The 26,041-nt window shown below is 40.4% G+C and overlaps 1 protein-coding gene across 2 annotated transcripts in view; it reads left to right on the top strand.

Annotated features, from left to right (window-relative positions):
• The window catches only part of LOC141772176 (vitamin D3 receptor A), a 105,206-nt gene that overhangs the window by 30,977 nt on the left and 48,188 nt on the right, over nt 1-26,041 (top strand). The window contains exon 1 of one of the 2 annotated variants that reach the window (XM_074642873.1): nt 15,755-16,121. The exons of the other annotated variant lie outside the window; for it this stretch is intronic. The gene's annotated coding sequence lies outside the window, so the exon portion shown is untranslated. Of the gene's footprint in view, nt 1-15,754; nt 16,122-26,041 lie in introns of those variants that run through there. 2 annotated transcript variants of the gene reach the window in all.

The raw sequence follows: 26,041 nt of genomic DNA, 5'->3' as shown, positions 1-26,041 counted from the left end.
TAATACATGGAAATATGGTTGGAAATTGGTGTCCTTTCATTTTCTTTCTGTGCTCCTCCTGTTCCCCTTTTTCCATTTCCGAATTTTTAAATAACTTAGAACAACTTGTTCGTGTATATTGTATATCATCTGGACACTGTGTTTATTTCCTTAACTTTTGGTCAGCCTGCCCCATCGGTTCTTGGAACAGAGAGGTAGACGTGTTGTGCACAGCGCTGATGTCTATGTTCTCATTCAAGTTGAGCTATGTTTTTATGTACAGGATGTGCTGGAGCTGGTAACTAGACAAGAGGAAGGGAGAGAGCGAGAGATGGAGGGATGGAGCGAGAGATGAGTCATTTTCTCTGTCAGACACTGTTGTTTTCCACTAAGCCCTGTTATTTTCGCTCATAAATGGATGCCAGGTAGTGGGTGGAAAGAGTCTCTTTTTTTGTTTTCACATTTGGTGTAATTTTATAATGGGGGCAGACTGTGGTTAAACTTGAAACATTTGCCGGGACTTGTCCCTATGTAACCCTCCTCTCCCTTTTTATATAAACCAAAACATGTATTGTGAAATTACTTGGCATAAGATGAAAATCGTTCGTTGGTTACGTTGAAATATATACGTGCTATACGTGCTGATGTAATTTTTTGGCTCGCGCACCCTCGCGCCAGAGACACTATGGCGAGTATAAACCATGCTTAATTCCTGAGGAAAATATCTGGTAAATGCTCCACTATGTTCCCAACTAGTCGCTACCTTTGTCTGTCGGCTGTTTGGTGCTGGACAGGGAGTGTACTACAGGGGGTTTATCAGAGCTTTTTCTTTGAAAACAGCTGCCTGCTACGCCCAAAAACAACCCTACGAGAGCGGGGAGAGTGAACCTAAACAGTAAAGTTGAGGGCCGCAAAACCAAAACAATGAGCTGAAAGATGCTACAATGGTCCACTGAGCTGATGGGAGCTGCAGAGTTGGGTTGATTCTCTGTGGGTTCATTACTACAAGCGACCATTTTCACTTGCAACTTATTTTTTAGCACTTGGCTCATGCTAATTGTTAGCATGCTGACCATGGACCTACGATTGATATTTGGTAGCTAGCAATTTTGGTAATTATGGTATTGAGGCTTATCAGCAGTAAACCAACTGCACTGTTTTTCACCCTGGATTAGGTGTCGGATGTTTACAGTGTAAAATGTGATGAATACAGTTTTATAATCTATCATCTTCTTAAAATGCTTCAGCCATGTAAGAGTTTGACAAAGAAAATACACAAAGAAGAAATCAGCCTTGCTTGCTCTTATTTGAAATTGGAAGTACACAAATGTACAGGCTCAATGTCACTGAATCTCTACCAGCTGATAGTCAAAGGCAGCAGGGATGCTGTGGTAAACTTTGCAGTGTTGGCAGAGACGTGTAGTGCCTTTTCCATTCTGATTAAATCATGCCAAATCATGTGTAACATGTGTGTGTCAGTGTGTATTGTTTACAATACTGTTGATAAGCCTACACGTGGTGTTGCTACACGGAGTCCTTGATCAACTTTCCGTAAGCTGCATGTGCTATTTAGTGTGGAGTGGAAACCACACCCACCCGGCTTAAACTGGCACCGTGCCGCTCAGGTGTTGGAGCACACCCTAAGGTCATCAAAAATCCATGTACTGATAAGGTGCAAGTTGCCCTGCCCCAACAGGTGCAACAGCAGAGTGAGGGAGGCATCAATGAAGCACAGTCTGTACACTATCCATACAGCCAGGGGGAGAGGGCAAAGTAAGTGAAAACTCTGACTTTAGCTTTTCCATTTTCTATTTTATGATGTGCACCTCATTTGGAAGTTAACTTGGAACGGTAACACTAACACCAATGGTTTGCTTGTGCATATAACAGGGCTGGCAAAGTTAACGTGATAATAATGCGTGAATGCAAATTTGTTTTTAACGCCACTACTTTTTTTAACGCATTAACGCAAATTTCCATTTTTAGGTTGTAGTGGGCTCAGTTTTAAAGGGAGAGTGAAGATACTGGTATCGTGAAACTACAAAAAAACAAAGGAATCCATTGGTACCTACTATACTAGCTTGTCGCAAAGAAGGCTAAATAACGCTCCAAACTTGTTCTAACATTTGGCGAGTAAAACCTGGTATGGCCATTTTCATAGGGGTCCCTTGACCTCTGACCTCAAGATATGTGAATGAAAATGGGTTCTATGGGTACCCACGAGTCTCCACTTTATAGACATGCCCACTTTATGATAATCACATGCAGTTTGGGGCAAGTCATAGTCAAGTCAGCACACTGACAGCCATTGTTGCCTGTTTGGCTTGAGTTTGCCATGTAACCTGTGAGGGTTTCTGGACAACATTTGTCATTGTTTTATGTTGTTATTTGATTTCCAATAATACATATATACATACATTTGCTTAAAGCACACACATTTGCCCCCTCCCATGTTGTCAAGAGTATTAAATACTTGAGAAATCTCCCTTTAAGGTACATTTTAAACAGATAAAAAATGAGTGATTAATTTGCGTTTAATCACTATCAACTATGGACAATCGCGATTAAACAGTTTAATCGCTTGACAGCCCTAAAATATACACAAGTACAGATTAGCAGTCAGTGTTGAAAGAGATCATGTCATTATTACAATTGGATCAAGCTGCATGACACCCGAGTCCATAAAATCCATTCTTAATGTGTCTGACTTTTAGAAAAGGAATGCCTATCAATCTGAAGAAAAAAGACCAACTCTGCTGCTTAACTGGTCACAGACATGTTGTGACATGTCTCCTCATACGATGCTGAAAGATTGTAATTTCACAGTAATCAGTTAAAACTGAGCTCTGAGGTAACACCAGAAAAGTTCACTTTATGATCTCATGGAAAAAGTGATTATTGAATTTACCAGAGCCCTGCTGGTCTGTGCTTGATTGACAGACTCTGGCATTGAAGATGCCAGCCTTAAGACCTCTTTTTAATACCTCTCTGACACTGAATAGGAACGAATCGAGTAGTATTAGATTAGTGGCAGAATGTATTAAACTGAATGAAAAGACGGATAGGATGGAATTGAATTGGATAATAGGCGTTTGAATGGAAGCTTATGTCTGTGTTTGGATCTGAAGGATCTCTTTCAAGAGGCCATTTGCACTGCGTTAATCTGCCTGTGAGAGTTTCTCCTTTTATCACAGGGGCTAATCTCTGCCCTGGCCGCCGCACTGTAACCACTTCTTTCCCGCCATGACTCGTCTAAGATTATGTGCCGCTCTTTCACAGTGGAAGCCATTGTAGAGAATGGCATTCAACGCCATTCATCCTTTATCTGTAGTACTATGTTTCTGTTAGCAGTATACTACTACTATCAATTATTCTGGATTTCCCAGGCGAACACACACATTTAAATGACCAGTGTGTAACATTTTGGGGAATCTTTTGACGGAAGTATTAGTTTTTTTAAAATTTATAATCACCTGTAGGGATGCTAATTTTGATTTTAAATTTTTTCAGACAACTGAGTACCCAGTTCACCCGTCCGGGAGAGTTACTGTAGCAGCCACGGTGCTGCATGTAGTGTCGCGGACATGCAGCCACTTTCCCAGTAACTCTCCACCACACATTTAGTTTAGTTCAGCAAGTTGTCAGCTGTGTGTCTGCCCGGCGTAACTTTAGCGAGTAACTGACAGACCGTGTGTGTGTGTGTGTGTGTGTGTGTGTTACGGCGGTGAGTGTGGGGTTGTCGGCGGCGTTCTAGCTGTGAAAGTAGCTGTAGCAGACAGTGTGTGTGCAGTTTATTTGTCTGTGAATAAATGCTACGAGGCTACAACTTCTCCGCTCTGTGCTCCGCTCAAGACCTGAGCCAACTTCCTGTATCTTGCAACGCTGGCTCAGACTCTCTTAAGGTGGGCTGTTAAGGTGGAGCAACTTTTCTCCATAAACTCACGAGCCGCTTCTCTGAGTTTTGTTCAGCTTTTTAATTAATTATTTATATTTGTTTTAACCGATAGCGTTAATCGGTTAAAATACTTAATGTCGGTTAAACGGTTAATTATTAACATCCCTAATCACCTGATAATAAGAATTGTTGTGTTTTTGGAACCTTAGAATGAGCCGTTTATATCTACATAGGGTGCGGGTCCCCTCTCCACGGAGTCCGACATGTTTCTACAGAAGTCCGGAACGGACAAACCAAACTATGTTAACTTTTCCTGCTTGGGCCGGAGTCGGTAACGTTACTTGCTACCGCAGCCCTCTCTCTCGTGCTTCACCAATCACTTCCCACGTACACACACACACTCTTCACACTGGCTCTGCTCCAGATGGCTCTAGAGAGGGCTATTCCCGTTTTCGCGTCGGCCACCGTAGCTCACCAACACGCTTGGCACACTGGAGAAGCCTCAGTTGGTTGTAATACACACTGAACCTTTTAAAGAACTAACCATGGCTGCGGTCGAAAAATCCCAAAAATCACATCCTTATGTCTTTTCCTAACCACTTTTCCTTGACCTCGATGGAAAACGTCGTGAGGTCAAGGAAAGATATGAATACATAAGGACTTAGGAAAAGACAACCGCGGTGTTCAGAGAATCCGTCTGCACTTCACTAGGCTCTATAATTATGATGCGACGGAGGCGGATGTTAGTGACGCGGGTCCGCCGTGGTGAAACTACAATGTTCTGAAGATGGACTACAAAAGGAGGATGCTTCCCCCCGTGCGGTCTTAAACAGCTCTCTCAGTGACGGGCTGCTTCAGCCGCGGTGTGTGAAAGAGAGATACTGCAGGTCCTTCTGCTGCTGGAACACTTTACAACAACACATAATAAAGGAATATCTGACCCAACGTGGACAACCGGTGAGAAATATCACTTCATTACCAAGATTGGAATTGAAATAAAAAAGGAATATATGATAAATACTGTTAATTGTTAGAGTTATAGAGAAGGGGTAGGACCATATGTGTAGGCTGTACTTCTTCCTTCTCCTTTTTGGACATGTAATATTTGTCATTTCACTCAGTTAGGAACCTTCCTAAGCAAAAAAGACTTTTTGGCTGCAGCCGATGTTCAGGCTCACTATCATCATGAATGACATTCTCTAATGTGTGTACACATGTATATGACTCCACAACTATACACACACACACACACACACCGTATAGCTTTAGTATCCTCACAGCCTATCCTCTTGCTTGGCATGTTACCCACCAGCTGATTCTGTGCTCTTTAACGCTCATCCATCACTCGACACACACACACACACACACACACACACACACACACACACACACACACACACACACACACACACACACACACACTGTACATGCATGCCGTAATTTGACAGGAGGTCTACGAAGAATCATGAACACACTTATGTCAAACAGCTTATATTATATAACTCTGTTTAATATTCCTGCTCTTACGTGTTAGATGTTGATAAAAAAGTTTTTACAGATGTAAACAAGCTGCACTCTCATTTAGCGAATCCTTCCATTGTCTTTTCCCGGCCAACTGAGCAGTCACATTAGTCGGAAACATCATCGTTTTGTTTTCTTTGATCGGTTTATAGTCTTTGGGTCAGGATATGGTTACCTCAAACGACTTCTTTTATATGCATTTTCTGTACCGCAGCTTTGAACTTTGGTGCCAATTTAACTTGATTTATATAATTAGACTTTTCTGTGTCCTCTCCTTTCTGACTCACCAGCTCGCACTGAGACAATTACAATGTAAAACAAGGAAAAAAGTAAAAGTACAGCGTTTTACTTGGATGGATGTAAACTACCAACAAATACAGTTAGAGTTAGAGACAGTTAGAGATAAACATTGAAACATCCAACACAAACCAACCAATTTAACTGTGTTAAAACCATCTGTTATTGTTACCAGCCGCAACAGTATGTGGGCGGTAATGTTTACACCTTGTGAGTATGTGTGTGTGTGTCATCAGGGAAAAATGTTGTCAACACGATAGCGTCACAACCGTGCAAGATGCAGTCATTTTACAGGTGGGTAGATGGATTTTTACGCCCCCCTGCCCCGATTTGGCATCACAAAACTCTACAGGTGTGTAGTACTTGAGATCAAAATGATCGCAGAGTTCCAAGATGGCTGTGGTCCGAGCAAGGGCGCCGAAAGTAGGAGGGTAGGAAGTGAGGAAGTGGCCATTGCCCACAAACCACCCACCCATCACTTTACCCCCTCTGGCCAAATTTGGTCTGTAGTCTTTATATTATCTTAGAGATAATTCTGTGCAGAAGCTACTCAGGTATCCATGTGCTTAACTGTGATACCTTGCTGGGATTAGAGGCATTAAAAATTGAGGCCTTTGTGGGCACACGTCAATGTTGTTGTGGGAAACCTGAAAGTGACACTTGACTTCTCCAAACAAACAGCAGCTGTCTTTTATTCCTGCAACATAGTGAAGAAGCTTCCTTGTAATACATAGGATTAGTGCATGGCGTCATGGTATCTAAACCTTCTGTCTGAACTACACCATGAAACCTATATTCTGTGTCCTACATCCCACATTCCTGCATCCCATTTATAGCTTCCATTGTCCACGTCCATGTCCTACATTCAGTCCTAATCTTTATTATGTCTTTCAGTGTGTGTTACTGTGCTGTTGAGGTTTATATTAAGCCTATTTATGTATACTGTATATGTATTACATTTATAGCCACAGACCAGCTGATGGTTTGACCTCAAAAGTTCTTTGTAGCATACATTTTTAAGGGACTATTATTCATCCTTCCTTTATCACCCACTACATCGCAGAATTTTGTCAGTGACGATAAAACTGGAAACTTGGGCTGTCAATAGATTCAAATATTTAATCACAATTAATCGCTAATGAATAGCATATTTTTTATTCTGTTCAAAATGTACCTTAAAGGGAGATTTGTCAAGTATTTAATACTCTTATACACATGGGAGTGGCCAAGTATGCTGCTTTATGCAAATTTCTTTATATATTTATTATTGGAAATTAATTTACAACACAAAACAATGACAAATATTGTCCAGAAACCCTCACAGGTACTGCATTTAGCATAAAAAATATGCTCAAATCATAACATGGCAAACTGCAGCCCAACAGTCAGTGTGCTGACTTGACTATGACTTGCCCCAAACTGCATGTGATTATCATAAAGTTGGCATGTCTGTAAAGGGGAGACTCGTGGGTACCCATAAAACCCATTTTCATTCACATATCTTGAGGTCAGAGGTCAAGCGACCCCTTTGGAAATGGCCATGCCAGATTTTCCTCGCCAAAATTTTGCGTAAGTTTGGAGCGTTATTTAGGCTTCTTTTCCTATTATGACATGGTTGGTACCAATGGATTCCTTGGGTTTTTCTAGTTTCATATAATACCAGCATCTTCACTCTATCTTTAAAACTGAGCCCGCTACAACTTAAAAATCGCATATTGTGTTAATGCGTTAAAGAAATTAGTGGCGTCAGCTCTACTGGAAACAAAATGTAGCTAATACTGGCACTCATCTAGTCTGGCTCTGCAGTTTTCGACTGAAATTATGACGAAGAGCAGCTGTGTTTTTAACACTCCCGATTATCTTGAAAAAGTCCGGCTCTTCTCCTTCAGTAAGAGGCCCTTCTGCTTCACTGAGTGCCAGGCCCTTCTGCCTCTTCGGAACTCCTCTCCTTTTAACCGCTTGCCAAGCCGCATCAGGGAATGTGAGAGAGTCTGTTTTCAAGCACAGACTAAAGAAGTGTCACTTCAGTTTATTAGGCTATATCCTAACCCCTGCCCCTGACCCTGAGCTTATCTGTTACCGCAATCACCTGGTTTTTACGAGGCGGTATACTCCTTACATCTGTCTATCCTCTGTTGTCTATTTGGTTTTTTTTTCTTGTTGAGCTGGATGTTTGTGTTACTGTTGTAAATCTTGCTGAGAGCATGCTGTTAAATACACTTCAAATTGTATTCAAGTTTAAATGTGAACTTTGTGTGTGTTGGTGGTGGATTGGCAGAGGGGGGGCTGTATTGACTTACACCTGCATACTTGGCAGTCTAGACAAGCTGGGAGGAGTCCCCTACACAATACTGCTGCGGTGGAAGATAAAGTGATACTTGGCTTAATGTTGCTATTATAACTATTATTACCTGCTCAACAAAGGTGCTGGCAGCTGTACACAGAGCCACCGCCGTGCCCAGTGTGTCAAGTCCCCGAATGACAGGAAACTGGAGTCAGAAGAGAAAAACATGGGATGCGTAGGTGTAGATTAATGTGTGGTTTTCTTGGAGGGCTGTCTATCAATATATGGTTATGACATAATACAGAGTTTGACGCCATTTGTGTGTATCTCTTTCTCCTGAATCCACCGCCGCCCTTCTCCCGTTAACACGTGGAAATGATACACAAAGGAATTCACCTTTCTGCCTTTTCGAGAGGATGAAGGCAGCTATGAATTAGAGTTGCATACCAGGCGGGCTTATCCTGTTCTTTTGGCTGTTAGTGGTTCCTATACAAATGGCTTCCCCACACACACACACACACACACACACACACACACACACTCACACACACACAGCGCACTAAGCTTTCAACTTAGGAAAGAGCAGTGTTGAATTTCCCTCCAAAGTCCAAGTTAAAAATGGAAAATGAAAGGATCCTTCTAGTAAGTCTTAATACCAAATGTAATCTAAAGCTTGCAAATAATGTTCAATAGAGAATTGTATTGTTTTGATTCCAAGAGCAGAGTGATCCGTTTTATTAGACCGGGGCGACTGCTTCCTCGCTGTGGTTCCTAAAGGTGAATTTGTTCCGTTCAATTCAACCACAGACAATTAAAGTTTACCTTCACATCAGAGCACCATCAGTTCTTTTTAAACACTAGCAACGTAAAATACAACCTCACAGCTTTTCAATGTTTTGTATGGCAGTTATCATCACCATGCTAATTAACATCGTCACTGGGAACATATTGACATGCTGAAGTTCGCTTTTTTTTTTTAATTGTAGGGCTATCAAGCAAGTAGAATCATGTAAAACAAGGCTGCATATCTGCACACCTGTACTAGCCAAAGTGAACACACTTTAGAATTACAGTATGCATAAGATGCTCATGCTTTTGTCCATAGACCGTATATAAGAAGTGGACGTAGTCACCGTGACGTAACCCATTGGTTTGTGGACTGCCGCTTTGAAGCCTCGAGTTCGGCATTTTGGTCTTCGCCATCTTGTTTTTTTGCAACCAGAAGTGACATGAGAGGGTGGAGCTAAGTACAACCGAACGCTGAATAAGACATTTTTAGGTGACTACAAAGGTTATAATTAACTTACATTAACTAAAAACACACTGTGAAATGGTTAAAGTTGTATGACAAAAACACAGACAACACCCAGGACAACGCCGTGGTAGCAACCTGTCAATCACAAGGTAGCCACGCCCTAAAGCATTCCCTGCTTTATGGTCTATTTGACTCTAAAGGGGACCATAATTTACTAAATGAACATCATGCTGTATTGAAGAAGACTTGAAACTAGTGATTGAGACCATAAACTCATGTTTACAATGTTTACTGAGGTAATAAATCAAGTGAGAAGTAGGCTCATTTTCTCATAGACTTCTATTCAATCAGACTTCTTTTTGCAACCAGAGGAGTCGCCCCCTGCTGGCTATTAGACAGAATGCAAGTTTAAGGCACCTAAGCATTGGCTTCACTTTTCAGAGTTGCTCACTTTTGTCATTATAGTTCAACTGGTTCTTGCACACCACTGCCGCCACAACTCTGTTAACAGAGATCGTTATAAATTACTGAACTGTCTCACACAATTAATCCTCCTACAATTTTGTTTCTAAAAGGGAAATTAACAGAAGGAGATGCCCTTAGGAAGAGATGCTTTGTGCGCGGCAGGCCTTCGTCTTCGCAGAGCAACAGACTACAATTTAAGATATTTTAGGTATGCCACACAAACCTCAGCTAATGGAGCAATAATCATTTGATATTACTGGAAGGAAACTATTTTCTGATGAGTTTGTTTGGGATGCTAAAAAGAGTTTTGCTCTGCCGGTAAAGTGAGAGAAAGTTCCTTCTGACTGAATGCTTTCTGGCCACATTAGGCACCTTACATTTCACTGAGCTAATATGTTAGTTTTGGCCTGCTGCCTTTTTTTTCCTGTGACATGGAGATTTTGGCAGAGGGCAAAGAAGGCCTCACTATGTTTCTTTCTTTTTTTTGGAACTGCAGCGAGGTGATGAAATCACAAGGACTCTCGCTTTGTGGACTTTTGCTGCGAGTTTGATCAGCAAACGGGGTTTGATTTTACAGCACCGTAATAGTATATCCGTGTAGGGAAGTGGTTGCTTTAAGTTCATGGCTCAATATTTAAAAAATACAGATGATTTCATCCTCTTAAACATGAGCGACTTGAAAGCAAATGTGTTTAAAAAGTTAATAAATGAGTAAGCATTTAGATAGCGATTTTTTTAGGTGTCAGCTTTTCTTTAATAAAACTTTAAACCTCGCATGCTGTCTCACTCTCGTCGTCAAAAGCTACTTTAATGTATAATGTATAGCACATTAGATTTCCTAAAAAAGCAACACACTTAAGTTTCCACTGACTTTCCCGTCATGTCAGTTGTCATCATGTCAGGCTTTGGTATACTTAACCCTTTCATTAATCGAATCACTAGCTTCGTAAAAATTCTGCATTGTATATATTAATTTAATATACAGCAGTCAACTCAGTATACTATACACCTATCTCCCTATTCGATACTATCACCATACGTGGGTGCTGATTCGATATGTGTTGAGATTTTTAAATATTGCAATTCGATAGTACAATTAATTGTTAAATTTGTCAACTTTTTTAACACTAGACCATGGGAAAAAGTAAAATCATACACTTCTAGGGACTTTTAATTAGGGAAATATATAAATTGATTCAGTAAAAATGTTTGATTTTCAGCATGTATGTAGTTAGAGATGTCTTGAAGTCAAATATATCAGTCATTGTCAGGCATTAAACAACCCAAAAATCAAAGAAAAAAAGACATTTCCTTCACAAATTAATGGTATTTTCTTTTTAATTTATAAGGGACATGTAATGTTTTGTTACTGCTGGTGAATAGAATCCAGTCAATCTTATTTTCATATATGTATTTTGTATATACAGTTCCCTTTGTTAACACCTTAGTCACACGCTTATACTTCCGCTAACTTTGCCAAGTCCATCTGTAGCTCTCCCGTCAACTCCGTTCTCTTCCTACATCCATGGTCAGCACCATCGGGGCCGTTTGAATGCATTTAACATAAATGTCAGCGTATGGGTGCACTACAGTTGTAGAGTCAGCATGGAGATGAGAGTGACGGCTGGCTTGACTGCACGTTAACGTAATACAATAACGTTTCCTGTCCGTGACAGAGTTAGCATGCAGTTTTAGCCGTGATGTCTAGCTCTGTTTTTCCTGCAATGTGTGAAACCCAAAGTGTTTCCATCCTTTACTGGATGTGTAGTGTTTACCACGCTGGATTTAAAATGTGAGGGTGCAGGTCGTATCCGTGCGGACCCTCCACCGTTTCAGCTCCTGCGGTTTGTTTTGGTGACGGATACGCAACGGACATGACGACACGTTACTCAGACTACAACAATAAAAGCGGTAACTTCCTTCTACTATGCGCAATGAAGCAATTATATCGATTCTAGCATTAAAAAAACAATTCCAAAATCGGAATTGGAATCAATTTTTTTCCCCTCCCCCTACAATATACTACAATGCGGTATTTTTTAAAATATATTTCTCTTAAATCTGTCTTCTATCAGACTGATCACTGGCTTAGTACATCACTGCATCTGACATGAATTCATACCATAAATCACTTTTTTGTTGTGATAAAAAATATTTTTATTTTCCTTGTACTCAGGCAGTATACTCTACCTTGGCAAAGAGTTATATTGTAATTGTGGTTCTAATATACATTCAATTTAATTAACATTTCATATCCTCATAGGATATGAAATATGAATATGGCAAGCTGTCCAAATATTAACATTAAATGGGAAACACTGCTAATATGCTGCTTTAGGCTTAAGGAGTTGTTGAATTATTCAGATATTTCTTCTTAAGTAGAGGAAGATGCCCCGGAGCGTTCTGCTGGAATTTGTCCATTGCTACCAGTTGTATGTAATATATCCAGAGGTATAACGTCATCCTCTACATGCCCTTTGATCTTCAGACTTTTTTCCGTCCCGATACCTGGGCTTTGGGTATCGGCCGATACTGAGTACCGATCCGATACCAGTGTTTAATTAATAAGCTGTATGCCGAACTGTGGAAGTGACTGGGCTCATTGTTTTATGTGTACGGCAACATCAGGCATGACTTAAATATTACTTTCCTAACAAATAAATACATAGATATACATTTACTGAATTGTTCTTTATTATTAAAAAAATAAATTGAACACCAGATACTTGGTAAAAAATCTTCAAAATAAACAGGGATTACAATTCATGTGTAAACCTTTTAATGCAGCAACAAATGAGTCAAAACTTAAACGGGAATTAAAATGCAAGTATATAATGTATATAGTATAGAAACCTAGAATTGAACTGAATAGATCGGCCCAATTGTCACCGATACCCGATCCAGCTATTTGAGTCAATATCGATCCGATATCTGATCCGGTATCGGTATTGGTGCATCCCTACAATTAAACATGCTTTAAAGCTGCACTAATAGATATTTGTATCACTTATTATTGCTTTAAATTATATAGTCTACCACTATGGAATCCTTTTATAGTGTTGTGCACCCACAGAAGAGTGTTTCATTTACCCAGAGACTTGTGAAATGGCCTTGGTCAACAAAGATGGGATGGTGCTAACCAAAATACACTGTTGAACTTTCATTTGAATTTGTAACATCGTATAATACCTCACACTAGACCAAGCTATGTATGATTGTTCTCGAGTTGGTATGATGTTTATGTCCAGTGTAGATCAAAAGAAAAAGATGAGTGTTGTTTTATTAACAATCATTATAAACTGGCATTTACTTTTGGCTTCGATCAATGGAGTGTGGCATTGCCGGGATGCAGCAGTTGTTAACTTATTTATCTCAAAAAAATCAAAATGGCCATAAAAATGCTACATCAAAGACCTCCATCTGCGTCAAAGCATCTGAATTGAGCCAACGTGTTGTTGTCTCACACATTTTTCTAATTTGACATTCTTGGGAAATTAACCGAATTATAGGTTGCAGAAAAGAGTTGCCAACAGCCTCATTGAACTTTTATAACCTTTTATCACGCTCCCTGGATTTAATGGCGTCACACAGTGTACTGAGATTATTTTCCAAGTGGGGTGACTGTTTGCCCAGAGGTTATTTTTTTGTCAGGTTCCCTCTGAGTTCAGGGAATCCTTCTTCTTTCTTTTGTTTTCTTTTACTTTCTTATTTCACTCTGTCCTTTCCTTGTTTCCTTTCTCTGTCCTCCTTTACTTCCTGCCTGCCCCCCTTGTTTTTGTGCTTTTTTTGTGCTGGACTGCAGAGGGCCAGCCTTACAAACGCAAAAGTTTGTCACTGAGTAACTGACTGATAGAGTGATGAAGTTACAGGATTGGTTGAACCAGAACCAACATGGTGGCTCGTTTGGAAACTTTCTTCTCATATATTATGAAAATAGTTCACCGAAATGTGGTTCTGAAAACATTTCATGCGATAAATTAGCCATGCAGTTTCCAGAGGTGGCGAGTCACGCCGGTAGGTGAATGGAGAAGACAGTGTGTTGCAGTCACCGTGGTGTGTCCAGTCAGTGCGCCCTGCAGTCATGTTCACTGCAGCAATTTTACACACAAAAACTACATGAAAACTAATATCGTAATTGGTGATATATGCTCACTATAAGAAGATATTATTGAAAACTACTGACGCACTGTTCTGCATTTCTTTAATGCTATTTGATGTTATCTTTGATTTCTACCATTGATGATGATAATCCATCAGCTGCGGCCGCTTCCCGAAACTTTTCACCAAACAGCAGATTGATAACGTCATGCACAGCAGACTATAGTTTATGGCAGGTAGATTTTTTTATTGCAATATTATGACGTTGTTCTCAAAAAATTGTGACTTTAATTTGGTAATATTACAACTAGGGATGTTAATAATTAACCGCTTAACCGTTAACCGACATTAAGAATTTTAACCGATTAATGCTATCGGTTAAACGGTTAAAAGAAATATAAAAATTCTATTAAAAAGCTGAGCAAAACTCAGAGCAGCGGCTTTTCACTTAAAGGAGGATAGCTGGTCCACCTTAACAGTCCACCTTAAGAGAGTCTGAGCCGGCGTTGCAAGATACAGGAAGTTGGCTCAGGTCTTGAGCTGAGGAGTCGTATCTTTTATTCACCGAAAAATTAACTGTACACACACTGCTACAGCTACGTTCACAGCTATAACGCCCACACTCTCCGCCGCCACACACACACACGTCTGTCAGACACTCGCTAACGTTACATCGCGCCGACAGAGCGTATTTGTGTATAACAACGGGGAGCACGAAGCCACTGGCAACGCTACAGCTGCTTACCGTAGCACAAACCAAACAGACACGGTTTGTCGGATACTCGCTATCGTTACGCCGGGCAGACACACAGCTGACAACCTCGCAGCTAAACTAAATGGTGTGGCGGAGACTGGGAAAGTGGCTGCATGTGTCCTCGACAATACCGTCAGCATCGTGGCTGCTTACTCTCCCTGACGGATGAACTGGGGACTCAGTTGTCTGTTGTGTTCATACACTGCAGCTGGCGCACCGCTGCATGCGACGCACTAATCTTGACGGTTAACGGTTAATAATCGGTTAACAAGGGTCAGTTATCTGTTAAAAAAGAAATTCAAAATTAGCATCCCTTGTGACAACTCCCTCAAAGTATTACAACTTTATTTTTGACCTCTCAGAGAACACATGCTGATCTGGGATTTGTTTTGAATGTGCAGAAATCTTGCTGAAACACACATAGAAAGTCCAGGGGATTGGAAATGAATTATAATGAATTAATGTAGGCTGCTATTGACTGTGAATATGGTGCCACATGCACATTTTGAATGGTCACCTGGTATCTCAATTTTGTGTTTTCCTTTCCATAAATAAGGACATTTCCACCATAAACTGGTGCATAAAAAATCACCAGACTGCAGGAAATGAAGTGGTTGACGCTCAAAATATACACATATCGCGTCATCCCCACAACACAACCCACTTGAAACACGTTCCTACGGCTATGGCGCCCGAACACCACAGATTTGCATAAAGTAACCTAGACCTCAACTCTATGCAAATGACGCCCAGTCTCTCCAATCGCGGCGCCACGCTACCAGAATGCCTCGCATGGCTGCTTAAATAGACAACGAATGGGAAGCGTGGACAGGACGGAGGCTGAAGACATGTACCATTACTGGATTTAACATTGTAGACATGACCACGAACAATTTGTGTAACAATTTAGCTACAAATTCACATCCTGACCATACACGGTCCAGCCATATACTCGGTTTTGACTGTGTCTTGTTATTTTTGACCCTCCCCGCCTTTCAGATCTTCCCTCCTTTTTATTGCATTTGCATCTTTATCTTTCCTTTTTTTTTCTTGCTCCCCCCTAATCTCATTTCCCTTCCTTGAACTCTTACCTCATGTCAGTGATGGCTTGTGCTATATTTGTGGAGTTTGCCCTCACCCTGCTGACCCCAATTACCAGGTTAACCATTAACTTTCAGGTTTCACCTTGTTGGCCCTTTGCCCCCGCTCTCTGTCAACACTGACACAGCTACAGGCTGCTGTGATGTGTTTTGCTGCATCAAATGTTCAAACTTCTGAGAGAAGAGAGAGGGAGAGGAATAAAAGGAAGTTACTGGTGTGGTGGGAGTAGTGGGAGGAAATACTCAAGGTGTAAATGAAGACAGAAGGCGTGGGAGCGTAGGGAGCGTAGGGAGTGTAGGGAGTATCAATGAATATCCGGATCATTGAAGCAGAGTTAAACCAGAGGAAGGAAGGAAGGCGGAGGAAGAGCCTGAAGTGGGAGTTATAGCTCTGGACCCAGGGAGATTTGGTCTGGAGGAGTGTCGGCTGCAAGCTACCGTGTTTGGCTGCTGGGAGGAAAATGGAGTGAAAGGTCAGTGGTAGCTGCCAGGGCTGCTGCGATTGTTTATCTTTATTACCGGCTAGTCTGGTGATTCCTTGGAGTTTCCACCAAAAGTTTGATCGCAGTCAATTTCAGTGTTATCTACCATTAAACCCGCCGTAGGCAAAATGTTTTTGGCATCATTGGGCAAAAATTCCATAATAACTTTTCAGCATATGTTTCAATAATTGAAGTGTTCTGAGAGAAAACTAGACTTCTGCACCTCCTCATGGCTCTGTTTTCAGGCTTTCGAAAATCTAGCCCGTGACGGGAGACTTTGGCCAATCACAGGTCATTTCTAGTTTGACCGTTTGATCGGAGTTCGCTCCAGGTTCCAGCTCGGCTCTGATTGGTTGTTTTCCTCCGATCGGTGAAATCTTGCAGATGCCGTTAGGAGCACCGGAGGAAAAGAGGCACATGATTTCTGTCAGATTATCTGTCTCATGCACTACTGTCAGGATATAGAAACCGTTTTATAAAGATAACTTTTTTTAATCATATTTGCTCCGATTCTACCCACTGCTGCTTTGAAATGGTTCATAGTTTGGTAATGTTATGTATGCATACAGGTAAGACATTGGGACACCTGCAAGATACGAATATACAGAATAGTCGAACTAAAGGGGTCATGATAGGTAAAGAGAAAATATGTTCTTCTTCCCTTATTGTTGTTTTGTTTTTAATAACAGAGCCGTAAACCTGTGCTTCATGAGTCATGTATGACTCACGACAGGATATGCCAGCAAATGAATTGTGTGTACTTAAATAGCCATGCTCTGTTATGATTACTTTGTTTTGTTACTAAATCAGCATGCATTTTTAGAAGAAATGGAATCCACCAAAACCAAAGCAGAAGAGAAACCGGACACTCAAAAAAAATGAAAATAGAGGTGGCTAGAAACGAACAAACAAACAGAAAACACTTCATATGCTTTGCTCTGAACTTTGGTGGCAGTATCAGTTATATCCGTTATCATTTTAAGTTAAATAACATGTTTTTTTGGACTTTTGGTAGTACTAAGTAAGCAGTTTATAAACAGCTTTCTGCTAATTTGACGGACATCAGTTGTCAGCATAATAGTACAATAACTTTTATGGAGTCACGTAGTCGGTGTTACCGGTGCTACACCGTGGTCGGGCACAAACCGATTGCATCACGTCACCACCGTCCACCGGGTGGAAAACTGCGGCCCCGCAGCAAAAGCTCTACCAGAGAGGCCAGACACACAGCCGTCCAACGTTAAAGATCAAAGTAAGCGCGCTACACATATTGACTGCCATCTTTTCTTGTAAAGTGTTGGGTTTAATCGGTCTATTAGTTTATTACCATCACATCCTTATAGTCACCTATGAATGAATTGATTGAGCAATCAATAGCCTGACAATGAAAGCACCTTTTAATTCTCGACCTTTTAGATGATACTGTATGTACTTATTTGAGAAAATACATGTTGGCCTCTTTCAAAGAACAGGGTGAAGTTATCTTTGTGTACAGTATCTATACTCCTCATAGCCATAACCAGCCAGTCTTATCCAATGAGGTCCACGACCTTCTTTATGTTTGCTGTGCTGGTCAGGATTACTGTCCTGGACTTCCTTCAGTCACCATGTCACAGGGCCTCTCTTAGTCCACAGCTCTGACCTCCTCCCAAATCATTACCGGTGTGGACTTTGTCATTCTGTAAACAGAAATGTAAATGTAAGCAACAAATCATTGAAATTTCCAGTGGTAGCTGTTGGCATTGATAACTGTTATTGGAATAAATCAAACATTAAAATACCTCCTTAGAATAAAAATTCAAGCAAAACACTTCAAAATAATACAAACATCTGTGAAACATTTTTTGTTTCAAATGGTGATGCACAGCGTTTTCTGTGTAGTTAAGTGTGTTTATGTTTTAGACGGGTGCTGCTGAGATTTTGGCTGTGACATTGTTGAAAACAAGCTTTTCTCTTTTCCTCATCTGCTGATCCTTTAGGGGCTGTGTCCACCACCATGTTTTTTTTTTCCCCAGCTGAAAATACCAGGCACACTTCTGAAAACGCTTAGCTGGGAGCGCTTTGGAGGCGCAGCGTTATTTCAGCTGAGACGCTTTGGTTGCATCTGGTTGCTGTGATTCGGAATATCCGAGGAATTAAACATGTCGGCACAAGTCAGAGTGCCTGCTCTGGCCCTCGCTCTGGATGAGGGGAAGGCTGAAGCACGTAAGGAGAGAGGACGGACCTGCCGATCTATGTGGGTTCATGAGATTTTGTGGGCAAGGAAACATCTTGGCGAGTACGATCGTTTGGCTCAGATACAGATTCAGATCACATTTATAATCCTACATGGGGAAATTCATTTGGTCCAGTACCATGAAGTCCACAGTAAAAACAATAAAAACAATAGCATAACATAAACAAGAATACAACAACATACACATTTGGTCATGCGGTAGGCTATTTGTCCTGCCCCTCCTCCCCTGTGATTGGACAGCTGGGTAAAAGTGACAGGGACGAGCTTAGCGTTTTATCCAAAGTTGAACATTTTCAACTCTCGGCGACCTGTAACACGCCGCCAAACACGAAGCACTTGGCACAGAAAAGATACTCAGATACTCTACACTGCTTTTACAGTAAGCTAATAGAGTATATAGTTAGAGTAATATGTGTTACTTTGTGTGGTTTGTTATTTAGTTGTCCCTCATGAAAAGATGAACAAACACACCCAGTTGCTTTTGCTGAGCTGCTCATCGCAGGCTGATGTTGCGCACGCACGCACGCACGCACGCACGCACACAGACCACACAGACCACACAGAAACTCTCTTCAGAGGATGAATGCTCAGGCAGCTTCTCCCCTCTCCTGAATGAGGCTGCCACCACGGCCGTTGCTGTTCCCTTCAGTTGTTGTTAACGAGTCCGAGCAGGAAACGGGGAAATCTTTAGAGAAAACAACTTTCTAACTTATCTTAATGTTGTCAGAACATATTTAGCTTGGAGTCGGGTGTGTACTTAGTCGGCCGTATTTTATGTGATGGGAATGTTTCTCTTTGGAAGTAGTGGGTGGCCCTCTAAGGAAGGACGAGGTCATATTTGATGTTTTTGTTGTGTGTTTATCTAGGAACAGAAAATTAATGACTTGTTTGTGGAGTATTAATGCTTGTACAATTTGTTTTGATTTGGAATAGCTCAAAAACATGTTCACCTATGTGGACATACAGTATATTAGGGATAGGCAATACCAAAACTTTTTTAATTTGATACAATACAAGTACAAAGTTTTACTGATACCGATACTGATCGTTTCTTAAATGGGCATGTGATTTTTCAAAATAATGGTAATTTTTAGAAAATACTGGCCATTAATTACAAATTTATTACAAAAGCAAATATTAGTACAATTAAATACAAATGTTGTGTACAGTGTAGTGTAAAAAAAATAGTTCAGTAGTTCTCAGAAATGTTATGATTAAATAATAAGCCTCCTTATAACTTTCAGGGTGCGTTGTTTTTAAATGTTTGTTTCTGTGTGTGGTCACAATTTAGTGAATCTTGCTGTATTTTTACCTGCAGATGACACGTAGCACCACACCACACGTTTCCGCTCTGCCATTCTCTCACGTTTGATGTGGAAGTGTGCGACTGTGCGCCGCTGTGCGCTAAGTTTTTGCACAAACATTGTACAGAAGTAGTGAAAACATTTGGAAGTGATGCGGCCCACCACGTTTGTATTTATATAATTCTATCATTGATATTTTGTTAAAGGAATCGATACCAAATGAGTAGCATCTGTACCACAGTACCACAGTATGGATCTGCCCATCCCTAATATACAGATCTGACATCAGAACTACTGTTGTGCTGTGTGTCAGTAGAGATCTGGCCTGAATTACAGCCTGTTTTAATGTCTTATTTAGTTTACTTGATCCACCTTTGAGAGAACATTTAGTATTTTAGCTTTGTGAACAAGCAAACCAGCACTCTTTACATTATGCTAGATACTTTTAACCCTACAATTATAGTAAATTACATATTTCTTAAGGCTGCACAATTAATCAAAATGTTATTGAATTCGCAAAATGGCCTACTGAAATTTTCAAATTGCAGGAGGAGGAGGAAATTGCAATATTTGTTAAGGGTGAAAATATCAAAATATAATTTTGAATTAAATATTGTGGTGCTTCAGAGATGTCCTGGCCTGCACATCATATTGTACAGACTTAAGAAAACATTTTTGTTTGGTACAGATCCCCGCAAAAATCACACCAAAATAATTTTAATGTTTTTCAGTGACAATGAGAATAATTATGTAAAAATGATCATTCCCTCTAATAACGCAAATCATATCGGAGTTGCAATGTCAGTCAAAATAATCACGATAAGGGCTGGGATGATACGGCTCAAATCAAATATCACAATATTTTTGACCAACTGCATTGATATCGATGTTACAACAATATCGTAGGATTGACAATTGGTGCTTTCACCAAATATTTACACAGTGAGATTTTAGATAAATAAAGAAATCAACAGTAATGTGGATATAATGACTACGTGGGTAAAAGCAACAGTCCGATAAGTTCAGAAAATTATCAATTACATCACTTTACTGTAATGCTGCCTTTTTAAACCAGGAAAAGACAACACTTATGCCATATCACGATATCCAAAATCTAAGACGATATCTAGTTTCATATCACAATATCAATATAATAGCGATATATTGCCCAGACCTCATCACAATTAGATATTTTTTTCAAAATTGTGCAACCCTAACATTTTTTACAGTTCATTGCTCTCAATGTAAATCACCCTACTTGAAGTACGGTGTCTAGTGGTGTGGCATCGTGTCATAAGGGGTCAGATCTGAATGAGAGAAGCGTCGGGCAGTAAACACGAGCAGCTGAAGAGAGTTGGACTTAGACTGTAATTGGCTTGCTTCCTATCCTACTGTACACAGAATTAAAGTCTCCTGCGGTTGGACTGCCGCCTAGAACACTTCAGCGTACACCTCACCTCACACGCCTCTATTAACACCGGCAAACCAAAACAAAATGAAACACACTTAGAAGATGAATGGGGCTCGCTAGGAATACGTTGTCTGTCTCTCAGTGTATACTTTGTACTCAGTACATTACGGCCTCAGTTCTTAAGCCATCACAATTAAGCTGTCAGTAACAGCGGTGGGCAGATCACGTGACGTCCTCGGGCCCTGAGAGACGTTCTGCCGTACACATCCATCGCAAAGAAACAGCTGTAAACAATGACGATTTGAAAACGTGTGAATCGTGTGCGGCACTAAAAGAAAGGTCATAATGGAAATAATTTCTTCCCTTTATTCTCACTTTCTTTATTTTCTTATACCTAGTATTTCCTCAACCACGTGTCCCTGCTATCTTTCTTCCTTCATTTTTTAAAATTTCCTTCCCCCCTTTCTGCCTCTTTTTCTTTGCTCCTCCGTTACCCTTTCAATCCCTCTGTCTTTCCCTTTCCCCTTTCATTCCTCAGTTCCCGCCTTATTTTTTTTTTTACTTCATTACTTCATTCCTTTCTTTACAAGCTCCTCTCTGTCTCTCCCTCTCTTCCTCCCTCTCCTGTCTCCTTGTCAGTCTGCCAGCGGCCCGACGGCCTGTTCGTTTTCATCCTCTGCCTAGAAAACAAGGTCTAAAGTTCAAAGCTGCTGTTGCGGATTGGCGGCATGAGGGAACACAGAAGGAGGCCAGGCCCGCTGCGTCAAAACACATTTGAATATCATCTGAAATGGATGGAATTTTAATCTAATCAGACACTGCATTTCAATTTGAGTATACGCAAATCACTTGTGAATTAGGTGAACAAAATAGACGTTGATTACTCATAGTTTTACCAGTTTCATGGCAGACGAGATCAAAATTAATGTGGATTTTTGTTGTGTGGCAATGAACCGCATACTGAGAATTTACACAGGTTATTGGCCAGGTATATTGTTAAAACAGTGTCCAAGTGGAGACTTATTAGATGAGGGAATTAAAATGTCACCTTTGATGTTTGTATGTATTCATAAGTAGGGATGGGTACCGAAACCCGGTACTAAACAAGCCCCGGGTACCGTAGTATCGATAAGCTCCGACGTTAACGGTTCTGCAATCGGTATTGGAGAAATTAAGAAAATTGATTTCCTATTTATTTAGGCTACATAAACATTAACATGCACCTTTGATCTCACAAACTCTGTTTCTGATTTGTAACGGTCGAAAGTGTGGTTATACTTAAGTCGAGTCGATGCAGACTGTGATCGTTGCCAAAAGCGCAGCAAGTCTTTTGCTTGTCAGGGTGGAAACACGAGCAATCTGTCATAACATCTAGCGGAAGTGCATCAGATACAGTGGCGGCGAGGTTTGGGTGAGGGGCGCGCACTAGGGATGTCCATAATTAACCGTTTAACCGTTGACCGACATTAAGCGTTTTAACCGATTAACGTTATGAGGCACAAATCTTGTCAGTTAACAGTTAATAATCGGTTAACGAAGGTCGGTTATCGGTTAAGAACATTTTTCAAAATGAGCATCCCTAGTGTGCACCACACGGAGGAAATGCACCGGAGAGCGGCCGTCATTCACCCGCCGAGTTGAAGCCCCTGGGCAGACCGTGCGCCCGCCGACCCCCACCCGTCGAGAAGTGTAAAAATATCGTTGTTTCATTTTGAAACTGTGGCAGGCGTAATTTACGGGAAACACTGGAGCCTGATCCGTGGCCTCCAGCTGATCGATGAGAAATAACTCAAGCTACCTCCAGAGGGTCGGACTCATATACGGATTCAGATGTCCCACATCATAAAAATAAAATAGGATATAATGGAACATCCTGCAGTAATAGACCTACTGTATATGATGAAGTATGATGATAGTGAAGTCCGTGGAGAAATGCACCGTCACCGACGGACTAGATCGTAGTTCATCACTCGTTGCCCAATCCACCATCACATTACAGTTTATAATAGTGATTTGTTCAAAAGATGACAGTTTCTTACACTATAAATGATTGTTTATTTATTTATTTTACATTTTAATTATAACATTACAAGTGATTTGTTCAAAACACGGCCGTTTCTTACACTATAAATAATTGTTTATTTTATTTATTTTACATTTTAATTATCACATTATCAGTGATTTGTTTAAAACAATGCTGTTAAAAGCAATGTTAATTTTGTTATTAATTTGTTTGATTTTTTTCTCTTAAAAAACAAAAATAACCGTTAAGAGTACCGTTAAAGTACCGCATCGATAAGCAGTATGGGGAAGAGTAGTAGTACTGTTAAAATCTTAACAATACCCATCCCTATTATATGTCAGACACCTCGTCCTGTGATTGTAATGCATTCAGAAGTTGTTAAAATGCGACACTGACTTGGCTGGGGGGCGGAATAGATGCTAGGAGAGGAGTAAGTGAAGGTGATGTTCAAGGGGATAGGGAGCATAAATCTAGTGCGTTCTGACATGTTTTTTTGGCCTAAAGCCTCAAAAGGAGACACTCGTGAGACGCCATAAATCTTAACCGTTCTTCTGTGACCTGTTTTTCTCGGTGCTTTTAATCTGATAAGTGATACAGTATATTTTGATGGGCTAGTCGTTTTCATACTCCCACGTCCTGCCACTATTTACTGTACGCCCACAGCCCTCGTGCACGTGTGTGAGATTTAATGTCATTAATATATTATTCGTTTGCATAGCTGGGGTTGTTCCCATGTTGCCTCCACCTGCACCATTAACGGAGAGAGAGAGAGAGAGAGAGAGAGAGAGAGAGAGAGAGAGAGACCACCTGTATTTATCCCAGCTCAGCTCGCTTCAGCCTCTGTTATTATAGTGCCTGTATGTATACACAAACGCACACACACTGATTTGTATATACACCGGTACACCGAACATGCTTTCAGCAGCATCCTCAGCACTTTTACTGCTGCTGAGGAGGCGTGTGTGAAGGAGATAAACACCTGTTCTCGTTTTGCTGTGCGTGGCTGTATGTTAAAGTAGAGCCTGTATTCATATAGCTAATGCACATTATGCTACATGTGCAGTAGAGTAGGTTACGGGTGTTGATAATTTAATGATCATTCATTACTGATGGTTAAGAATTAGACAGATTGAAAGTATATTACTGTAACTGACAAAAACACATCACTTTTATCCAATATATATCTTATTGCTCAGATGCGTCCTCAAAGCAGAGCGTTATTGGAGCATTTTTTAAGATAAGATAATTAGGGCTGTTAAAGTTAGTTATGGGTTAACGCAAATTAGTTTTAATGCCACTAATTTCTTTAACGCATCAACGCAACTTGTTTGATTTTTAGGTTGTAGCGGACTCATATATACTGGATACTCTAGTTCTCTAGTTTCATATGAAACTAGTTTCATATGAAACTAGAGAACCTAATGAATCCATTGGTACCTACTAGATCAGCTTGTCATGAAGGAGGCTAAATAATGCTGCCAACTTACGCTAAATTTTTTGTAGGAAAAACTGTCATGGCAATTTTCAAAGGGGTCCCTTGACCTCTGACCTCAAGATATGTGAATGAAAATGGGTTCTATGGGTACCCACGAGTCTCCCCTTTACAGACATGCCCACTTTATGATAATCGCATGCAGTTTTGGGGCAAGTCATAGTCAAGTCAGCACACTGACACACTGCAGTTTGCCATGTTATGATTTGAGCATATTGTTTTATGCTAAATGCAGTGCCTGTGAGGGTTTCTGGACAATATTTGTCATTGTTTTGGTTTGTTAATTGATTTCCAATAATAAATATATACATACATTTGCATAAAGCTGCATATTTGTCCACTCCCATGTTGATAAGAGTATTAAATACTTGACAAATCTCGCTTTAAGGTACATTTTGAACAGATTAAAAATGTGATTAATTTGCGATTCTTGCGATTAAATATTCAAATTAATTGACAGCCCTACTTTAAACTCTTGTAGCATATTTGCCCACTCCCATGTTGATACTGAAAGAGGATTAAATACTTGACAAATCTCCCTTTGAGGTACATTTTGAACAGATTAAAAAATGTGCGATTAATCTCAATTAACTATGGACAATCATGCGATTAATCGCTATTAAATATTTTAATTGATCTACAGCGGCTGAATCAGCTAAGATATGTGACTTCAACTATCGGCCGGTCCGGAAAATTGTTTGAAAATGTGCATTTCCAGCATATAGCACCTTCAGAATGTTTTCACCCGTCGGGACATTTTATGGAGCATAGATTGGATCTGAATGCTCACATGCTTCTACAAGTCAGTATAAAACTTTATCGATAACTAGAGAGATTTTTCTGTTTTCACTTTTGAATAAATTAGAACAAAAACATGTAAAAGCATCTCTTCGCTTTGAAATCTTTTGTGTAGATTGCAGATAAAGATCTCACTGAAGTCTATTTCAAAGGGCTTGATTACATGTGGTTGGCTGGGTGAGTGTGAGACTCATGTTGCTTAAAGCGAGGGCCACTTAATTGTTATTTGTGTATTTGTGTCAGGGGGTGCGTCACATACCAGCCAATCACATCATTCCCTCTTTGTAGCACACTTCTGCAGCCAATTGGGACTCTGCATTAGTATCTTTCAGACATGGCACACTTACGCACACACACAGACACACCCAAATGCATGCAGGCTCATGTGTTGGATGTGCAGACATCTGTTTAGATGAAGTCAGAGCTCTCTCCCTTCTCTCTCCTCCCTGTTTCATGTCTCTGCTGCACTGAATCACAGTGTGGCCTATTAGTGCTGACATTCATGTCGTGTTTTGCTGCCTCCTGGATTACTGTCAGTTTACATTTGGCAGTAATGTTTCGGTGTTGTTGAACATTAATATTTATTTGCTGTATGCACTTCTCAACCCCATAACTATATAACTATTTGCTATAATTAGTTGTTTGGT

Source organism: Sebastes fasciatus, chromosome 8, assembly GCF_043250625.1.
Source record: "Sebastes fasciatus isolate fSebFas1 chromosome 8, fSebFas1.pri, whole genome shotgun sequence".
In the NCBI taxonomy this organism is placed as follows: domain Eukaryota; kingdom Metazoa; phylum Chordata; class Actinopteri; order Perciformes; family Sebastidae; genus Sebastes; species Sebastes fasciatus.
The sequence above is the reverse complement of the archived record's forward strand: the minus strand, read 5'-3'. Positions and strand labels throughout refer to the sequence as shown.